The following is a 10,136-nucleotide window of genomic DNA, read 5'->3' on the forward strand; positions in this document are numbered from 1 at the left end:
TTAATATGTGTTGCATTACATCTCCCTGTCACGAATACTCACTGAGGTGAAGACAAAGTGTGGGCCCAAGTGCAGATTATTAAACAAAACAATGTACAAGAACAAACATGAACATGGCATGAAAACAGGAACCTACAGCAAATACACGTAACAAAGCTTGACAAACAATGCAACACAAGAGGGCTTATATACAGACAGGGAACGAATCAGAACACGACACATCAGGGAATAGGGAAGCAAGACACAACCATGACAATGAACATTTCAAAATAAAAGACATAAACATGAAAGACAGAACTTCATAATAAAAGACACAAACAAAACACAACACTTACACTCCCGCTCGAACTCCTCATGAGGTTTTGCCAAAGAAAGCTCAGAATTGAACAAAGGTGATGCGCAGATGAGCAGTTTGATCAAGCATTCCATTATCCTTACTGTCACGGACAGCGCGGCTCATGGTTGCGTAGCACTGAAGACGCACAACCTCTTAATCATATTTAAAGCGACACCATGTAGTTTTTCAACTTTCATAATACATTTTCAAGACCCTTGTGATAGTACATTGACTTCAAATATGTTGAATGACATGTCTACCATAGCCTGAAGGGGTCTGTATCGCTTTTACTCGTACTTTAAAACTTAGGGTTTCGGGTAGTAACCAGAGCACAAAAAAAAAACTACAAAATTCGACTGCTTTACGGCATACGTCACTTCCTCCACACAATTTTTTTTTTACGTGAATTTTGCTGGAAGCTACTTAAGGAGTGTAGAGAGCAACTTCTATTATGTGACTCTGTGGCACTGTGATAGTGTCACAGATCTATGACACGGGTGACCCGGGTTCGATTCCCCTTTAAGGCAATTTTTGATATAAACTCACGATCTTGATTCATACATAAATATGATCTTCTTTATAAATGACAGCGATTATCTTGCGCATAGTTCCCTGTATTCAGATGCTGCATTCACGTGTTCACGTATTTACCTTTCTTTTACTGTGTCTATGGTATTTACATTACAATCCAGGATGCTATAGCAGTCAAACTTGCTCAAACTCACACAGTGTAAAACCAAACCCTATTCATTCACCAATCAGATCCGAGCGTTTCTCTCTTCTCTCTTCCTCATTTGCTGTGTTCTGCTGTCACTCGAATGACGCATTACAAAGCGGCAGACCTAAACACATAGTTTTACTTGGATTTGGAGCGACAATTTTCACCCAAAAGTGAGGAAAAACGAGCGCCACTGCGGAAAATCCTGGTGGCAAGGGAGAGAGAGACGATGCAACATTATTTGTTTCGAATAAGGCAAGGAAATACTTGTGGTCGTTTCTCAATTGGAAGGCTGTAGCCTCCGGAGGTCAAATATGCAGGCTGCATACGTCATCAAGCCTGGTTTATTAAGGTAAACTGAGCATTACATACGCAAGTCATAAGCATACTGCAACAATTTACGATCAACTAAGTATAATAGTCAACTTTATAATTGTTAATATTCTAAAATAAGACAGTCTTGATTACGTATTCAGCTTAGAAATACGACATCCGGAGGCTGCAACCTTCAGATTGAGAAATGGCTTCTGCCACGAGTTCCTCATCAGAAAGTTGTAACATGACTGCGTTTCTCCCTGATGCCTTAAAATGTTGATCGTTTAGCGTTTTAAAGGTTTCGTTTTTAGTTTAGATTCAAGGTTGGCCCGTTTTTTTCCTTTGAGACAGTGCTGCAGCGCTTGTGGCCTCTAGGGGCGCTAGTCGTGAAAAATACATGTCTAGCGCTCCCTAGTGGCCAAAAAGTTCCGCGGTCTGCCTTTAAAAAAACGTTTACATCAATAATCAAACAAATATAAAACTAAGTAAATAAAAAACTTTCTGCAGGCCCGATTAAAGGATAGTCTACTCATTTTCAATATTAAAATATGTTATTACCTTAACTAAGAATTGTTGATACATCCCTCTATCATCTGTGTGCGTGCAAGTAAGCGCTGGAGCGCGCTGTGACGCTTCGATAGCATTTAGCTTAGCCCCATTCATTCAATGGTACCAATCAGAGATAAAGTTAGAAGTGACCAAACACATCAACACATCAAAGAGGAACTATATTTTATGGCGTAATAGCACTTATGGGAGTACTTCGACTCGGCGCAGTAACACCCTCCCTCTCCCATTATGAGAGTGAGAAGGGGAGCGGACTTTTCAGGCGAGTCGAAGCACTCCCAAAAGTGCTATCACGCCACAAAACATAGTTCCTCTTTTAAATCCACTTAGAAAAGCGCTACGTTTTATTTTGTACCACCAAACTTGCTCGTATAACTACTCGTCTTAAATAGGAAAAACGTTGATGTGTTTGGTCACCTCCAACTCCATCTCCGATTGGTACCATTAAATGAATGGGGCTAAGCTAAATGCTATCGAAGCGTTGCAGCGCGCTCCAGCGCTTACGTGCACGCACACAGATGATAGAGGGATGTATCAACAATTCTTAGTTAAGGTAATAACTTATTTTAATATTGAAAATGAGTAGACTATTCCTTTAAGTTTTTTTTACAGGAGATCATAAAATAATGTGAGGAAGGACCGCAAATGGCCTGCGGGCCGGGAGTTTGAAACCACTGCGCTAAACGTAACCTCCGTCAAAAATGAGAATGTTAACCGAACGCTCTCGGCACGTATTATACGTTTATTAAATACTTTCGCATCAAATCCCCTTAATCCCAACCTCAGGCCATTCAGAAATATCATTTATTTTGCAGAATACGTTAAACGGCATGACAATTTTTTAGCAAACTCCTCTAAGTGCACAGAAGAAGAATTTGCTGAATGATGACAGGCTTAGGTCAAGATGCAAATAATAGGATTTTGATTGAATTTTTTAGCCTTTTACCTTTATTCAGAAAGAACAATGAAGAGTGAGACGTTCTTAAAAATGAAGAGTTTTGCATGTGCTTAGACGGTTTTGCAGCAAAAGTCAGTAAGATTTGTTAAATCTTGAAATAACTAATTGAACTGCCTTGTTTTTACAAATGTCACTTTACTGACTATTAATCTTTTCTTTGCAATTTAAAGCAACACTATGTAGTTTCCATGTAAAAATGACTTACAGCTCCCCCATGTGGTTGAAAAGCGCAACAGTGCCTGGTATCAGACACTCTTCTGCAGGCAGGGGGAGGGGCGGGGCTGTGTGCTCTACCCTTCACCTCCACTTTCAGAGTGTGCTTGTAGCAGCTAGGAGGCTGCTCAGGTTGCAGCAACAGTACAATTTGTCCAGTTAAAAGTTGTTCTTTCACTGAAATAATTTTAGAGACATTATTTAAAGGTAAAAAAACTACATAGTGTTCCTTTAAGTGAAATTACAGAACCCTATACATAATAAAAATGCTCATTTACAAGAAAACATGTCAGATGCTCTTCAAATATTGATTTGATTCAGTAATAACAGATCAAATCTATTCATGCCCTTCCTTTTCATACAGCATTTGTTTCTAAATTTTGTATGACTTTTGAACAATACGGTGGACATGAGTATGAGTAATGAGATTGCATTCTACTGTATAATATAATAATTTTTCTCCATATTATTAATGCAAGCAATTATAAATGTTACGGCTACAATTTCAAGAACACCACAACAATTATCCCCACTTGATTTAACAAACTATCCTTCATTTGAAGGGTCTCCCTCTCTTTCATCCCCAAACACTCTCACTGACCTACTTGCGATGTTTCTTCTAGCACTGCGCAGCCTAATAAATGCAAATGAGATTCATGTATGATGTGATCTGGGTGACAATGTCGTCTGAGGTCTAATCTGGTCACTTATTTGTGTGCAAACACTGTGCAGAGTTTAGCCACGTACAGCCACAGATGGAGGGAATCTCAAAATATGCACCAGCGATGGCACGACATGACACCTGGTGCACATGAAATGCATAAAATTAGTACCCAAAGACAAGGGCATTAATGCTAGCGAGAAGGGCAGAGTTCTTCACGATAAGTTAAGACTAAAAAATGTTAATTACATAGTAATTACATAAAATAACTTGTAATAGCATGTAATTAATGGGTTTAACTGTAATTAAAGGTGTCGACCTTTATGAATTTCTCTTGGTAGGTTTTTGAGATAATGCTAAGATACGGTATGTGCAATTTTGGGGTGATGGGGGTGGAAGGAATAACTGGATTTAGGGATTGTTTTATCCAAGAGAGCGGTGCACAGCTGTGGGCAGATCTGCATCATTCTGTTTAAAAATGCCATTATACACAATTGGCATTTTGCATCACAGTTCAATTCAACCTGCCTGTTTATTCCCGGCAGTTCTGCTATGTATTTTCTACCTGATGTGAGGCATGAGGCCACCTGGCACTGAGTCAACCGCCAAAGATATTCATCTGTAAACAGGATTGGGAAAGAATGTAATTTCAGGCCAATGATGCTTCCATATGCTCTCCCATGAATGCTGCCACTAGTTTTATTAAATTTCGATGAAGTATCATTTCTCCTGGAATAAATGCATCCCTTGTCATTACAGTATGCAAGTGGCAGCCTTATTTTTTTTCTTAAAGAGAAAGTAAGTCTGGGAATTCTCAGTGCTGTTCGCATTAGACATCATTGCCTCTACAGCCCTATGGCAAGTGTTTAATTAAAATCTCTCCTTTCCCTTTCTCTATTCTCTCTCTCTGTGCTACAGTTTATTACCGTGACCAACAGAAGGGGTACTGTATAGTTTTAAAGATGAATAATAAAGTTGGCATCGGTGTGGATGTGTTCAGACACACAGCGACTGCTTACTTATGATAAACTGTCTGACATGCAAAACAAGAACGGCGGCAAACAGAAGGAAAGGGAATACATTAATAATCAGAAGTCTCTCAGATGTGCTGACACAAGCCAGCTCTGTCCTACCATTCAAATAGAGGGCTTAAATGAAGATTTATCAAAGTATCGATGTATAGCACAGCAAAGCATAAACTTCACAGAACATGACAGTATTGGGAAAAGTTTAAGGTCTAGTTTGAAATTTACCCTACACTAAAAAAAATGATTCATTCAATTTACTTTTTTTTTTAAGGTAAGTGGTTACAATCAATTTATTTAAGCTACATTTAAACAAAACAATAAGTAAAATAAAATAAAAAACTTTTGTTTAAATGTAGCTTAATTAAATTGATTGCAACCACTTACCTTAAAAAAATGTAGTAAATTGAATGAATCATTTTTTTCAGTGTATTATGATTTTACTTGATACATTCTAATATGCCACCTTCGTCAAAAATTAGATAATGACATTAAACAAATGCTCTCAGCATATATTATACGTATAATCTAGGGCCTATGTTTTCTGTGATGACGAAAAAATTACGGAAACCAAGCGTAGAAATGGAATTTACTGTACAATGCAAAATGTCTTTGGATTCCCTCATTTTTAAATTCATTTTCATCATTGTAACATGTTTTCAAATGCTATTTTTTTGACGTTGTTTTATCAATCGGCAAAAAATTTGCCTTTTGTGTAATGTTGGATGTAAATAAAGGTATGTCTCACGTCGTGCATTTTAAATAATGACAAGCGTTGCCTAACTGTGGGTTAACACCAGACGCAAGTTCAACGATTTGCACGAGTCGATTATATACAAAGTCAATGCAAAAATGCGATCAGACGCGTCCTCGTGCGGGGCGATGCGAATGACGTTAATTTGCCTCAAACACGCCTTTGCGCAAGTTGAAAATATTTAACTTAAGCAAAAAATTTGCATGACACAAAGTTAAATCCCGCGAGTAATCTAGAGCAAGCAACGCGATGCTATGCGTTTGGTGTGTACGTAGCATTAGAGCGCAAGCAGGTGTTCCTGATGTCCCAATTTTTTTAAATTTGAAGCAAAAAATCTTTACTTATTTTAAACTGAATGTTTTGATAATCGTTCTGAATCAGATTTATAACAAAATTTCTTCATAAAAATGCAATTATTTCAGCTTTTAGCTAAAAAAATATTTTTTTAAGAAAAATACCCATATTTAAGAGTTTATAAGCAGAGAAAAAAAATATTAATAGGATGAAATGTTTTTCCCCCATTTTGTTTGTTTTTTATTGTTTGTTTGAAAGCGGAGTGTTTGTTCTTTAATTTGATATATTTGTATAATTATATATTTTTAGAAGAAAACTTTCCTTGAAGGCATTTTGTGAAACTTTTGTGAAAATCACCAAAAATGGCTAGCGGGGAATGAGTTAAATAATAAAAAAACCATTGTTGTCAGTTGTTGTTTGTCAGTAGCCAAAATACATCAGCCTAAATGTAATTTTAAATTAAACTTTCAATAAGTTGTTGTTAAAATTGTTTTCCTTTATTGTTTTCAGTTAAAAGCAGGGTCTCTGAAAGCCATTGTTGATATTTGAAATCACCTAAACAAACCCTACCCCAATAGAATCTGGAACTTCTTTTGATAGACCCGCCCACACATAAGCAACCCAGGCAACAATGTCGGTTAGTAGACACGCCCCTTACTGCCGATTGGCTACAATGTGTTTTGGTAGTCAGCCCCACTCTCTTTTCCAAATCGTTTTTCAGATATCGTGCACTCCGCCTTTAATAATATGCTTTTTGATTACTCAAATTTAATTTAACCATTAAAACCAGAACTCAGAAAAATAACAACGGAAAACACAGAATTTGAAAAAAAAAATTAAATGGAATTTGGGGGGGTCCTGATTTTATAAGGCCCTAATAATCCCGTTGTCAAATTTAGAAAATACTAGTTTTGGAGGAATCCATTAAACGGCACAATTTTTTCAGTCCTCTAGGTGCACGGAAGAAGAATTAGATGAACGACGGTGCATTATTTTTTTTGCCTTTTACCTTCATTCAGAAAGGAGAGTGAAGAGTGACTGGAGACTTTTTTAGAAGTGTAGATTTTTGCATGTACTTAGAGGGTTTTGCATTGAATGATAGTCCAATTTGTTAAATACCCACGAAATTACTAAAGTGTGTAAATAAGGCATTTCAATTACTGACTAATAACCTTTTCTTTGCTAGAACCTAAACATAACAACAATAAAAAGCCTAATAAAAATGTTCATTTACAAGAAAACATGTCAGACGCTCTTCAAATCTGACCTAAATGAATTGTACGTCATGGTAGCCTTTGTTATTCTGCCTTTACACAGACTTCATTGAAAAATAATTGCATTTTGCTTTGTTACACAAATGAATTAAATGGCAATCATCTTTAATAATTCTAACAAAAAAGAAAAACGGTCTAAATTACAGTAACCAGAACCAATGAAAACTCCAAAAATCCATAAGCTGACCTTGGGTTAGCTCTTTTCCCCAAATACTGACCTGATCCATACAAAACATCACAGAATTGATCTACTGTATCATCAGCCCAAAGAGAGGCTTCTTTCTAAAAATGTGACCACACTGAACATCTTTCTGCCAGTGACTGAAAATAACCACTATTAAGTGGTGAGGATGCAACGTCCCTCAGGACTAGAGACAAAATCAATAACATCTGAAATAGAAATCAATCTCGGAAAAGTGTGTCAGTGATATACTGCTTCCACTGAGCCCAATGTCTGACACCTCGCCCATTGCTCAGACTTCAGTGTACTGTCCTTCTAAAGTTCCAACTACTCTTTCAATGCATCTAAACATCCTCAAAAAGATAAGAAATACTCCTCAAAAAAGATGTTTTCCACACGACAGAGATCTTACATACCCAGCTTTTCTGCCTCAAATAACCGTGTCAAAACTGTGATAAATTAGACTGCAAAAGGATGTCGGTAATTACACATCTCTCACTGCACAGAGCATTTTCATTTTTCTCCTATATATACAAAATCATGTAAATGATATTCACCTATAATCTTTTATGTAAATCAAGAAAACAAAATGAAAGCAGCTGCCAGCTTGATGGTTGTAATACATATTTATGTATTTCATGGCAAGCAAGAAAAAGTAGCATTTGTGGACCTTATGAAAAGCCACATACTCATATACGATTTATTATATGATGATTTAACAAGGAGCAATAATAATTTTTAGCTTTGACCTTTTAATAATGACACAATGTTTTTAATATGATCAGAATTAGAAAATTTCTTTTTTAGAAAAATAGAAAAGAGAAGCAATGAGTTTAAATTACTTTTACTGTTCACATGCACATCCGTGATGGGTTGATCCATTTTTATTGTTTTACCATTTTGTTTGGTGATGTATGATATGAATTTCATACCTTTTAGATGAAAGGTTTCCCATAAATGTTTATTATAATGTATTCAATATATAGTATACTGTATCCTCTATAGCAGTGGTTCTCAAACTGGGGTCCGGGGCCCCCAGGGGGGCCATAAGATGGTGCCAGGGGGGCCCCAGTTTTATGACATTTTATAAAATACATTCATTATTTCACATAAACCTATATCACATAAACCTAAAAAAAAATAAGGCTACTAACCAACAGCACTACTTTGTATAACTTAATATGTTTTGTTTAAAATTTTAGTTTTTTGTCATAAATTTTCTTTGGGGGGGGGGGGGGCGCGGAGGAATGCACCGTACACAAGGGGGGCCGCACGCAGAAAAAGTTTGAGAACCACTGCTCTATAGGATCAGCAGAAGTCTGTCTCTCTCTCAAGAGTTTTTTCTCCCAAGGACTTTTCCCCCTATAGACGGTTTCATCAGACGCATGTGCATCGTCACAGTTACGCATCTGGACTGAACTTAACTTTCGGTCTCTGATTGTTAAATAGTCTGACTAGTGGCTGCAAACAAATACCTCGTTGAGAATAACAAATATTTTGATTTCCTACGTAATTAACGTATTGTTTATTTTGCTTATTATATATTAACAAACTAAGTTTAAAGTATTTTGTTGTTATTTATTCTTAGCGGAGTTTACCAGAAGTTACGTGTTGACCATGAAAGCCGCTTGTTTATGTTGTTACTGCTGAAACAGTCTATAGCACTAATACCCTGTTCAAAACCTAAACAATCTTGACAAACTTTAAATCATTTATAAAGCTCTAAGAATGTTGTTTTCATATTTCAAAACCTTTTTACATTAATAATAATGCAGTGACTGTAATTTATTAATTTGTGACAAGAGTATGCAGCAAACCGTTGACACCTAGTGGCCATTGATGGAAAAAAAACTAAAAGTGTGACACAAACCTAATTTTTTGTGATTTTGAAATTTGGATCACAACTACTTGAGACATATGGCTTTATGTTTACATAATACTTTTCTGAAACATTTACATTTTTATAATTTTATTTATAAAATGAATATGTTATTGCATTATTTGTATTTATTAAAATTAAATTAATTAAATATAAATTGCTATAACAATTTTTAATTTAATATTTTAACCTCCAGACACTTCTGTGAAAAACCTTAAATTGTCTTCTTTAACCAAGACCAATATTAGGTTCTAGACCAAAAAATTGTATATTAATTTGAAGGTTAACATCACATTTCCAATTTGTGCCAGTTCAGGGCTTAAGCCCTGGTAATGACTAAGGTGACAAGAAAACGTCTCGGTTACATATGTAACCCTCGTTCCCTGAAGGAAGGGAACGGAGACGTCACGTCGTGACCGACGAATTGGGAACCGCTTCGCGGGTGACCTATCTGCTTCGAGAAACCTTTAAAACGCCAATGAACTTGGCATGCAGATAATTGCATCTGCCGGCGCCGCCCCGCCGCACAGGTATTTAATGAGCGGCAGGTGCAGTTATCAAATCAGCTATTTTTTGCTGAGAAAGCTGGACAGAAAGAAAAGTGTCCGGCCGATATCAGCAGTGGAACAGCAAACTGTGGCGACGGGACGTGACGTCTCCGTTCCCTTCCTTCAGGGAACGTGGGTTACATATGTAACCGAGACGTTCCCTTTCAGTCGGTCACTACGACGTCACGTCGTGACCGACGAATTGGGAATCCCTACCAAAGCGCCACTGAAGCTGACCCTTCCAGTGCCTGCATAAACCCTCCGACTCTCCTCTTTAAGGGAACGGAAATGGGGTTGAAGCAGAGGCCGGTCACTACTTGTTCCTTAACCCACGATAGTGACTAGGCGAACTGGGAAGCGAACTCGTCAGGCGGGACTAAGATCGCTGCGGAAGAAAACCCTCTAGGGGTCT

Source organism: Misgurnus anguillicaudatus, chromosome 1 (assembly GCF_027580225.2).
Source record: "Misgurnus anguillicaudatus chromosome 1, ASM2758022v2, whole genome shotgun sequence".
In the NCBI taxonomy this organism is placed as follows: domain Eukaryota; kingdom Metazoa; phylum Chordata; class Actinopteri; order Cypriniformes; family Cobitidae; genus Misgurnus; species Misgurnus anguillicaudatus.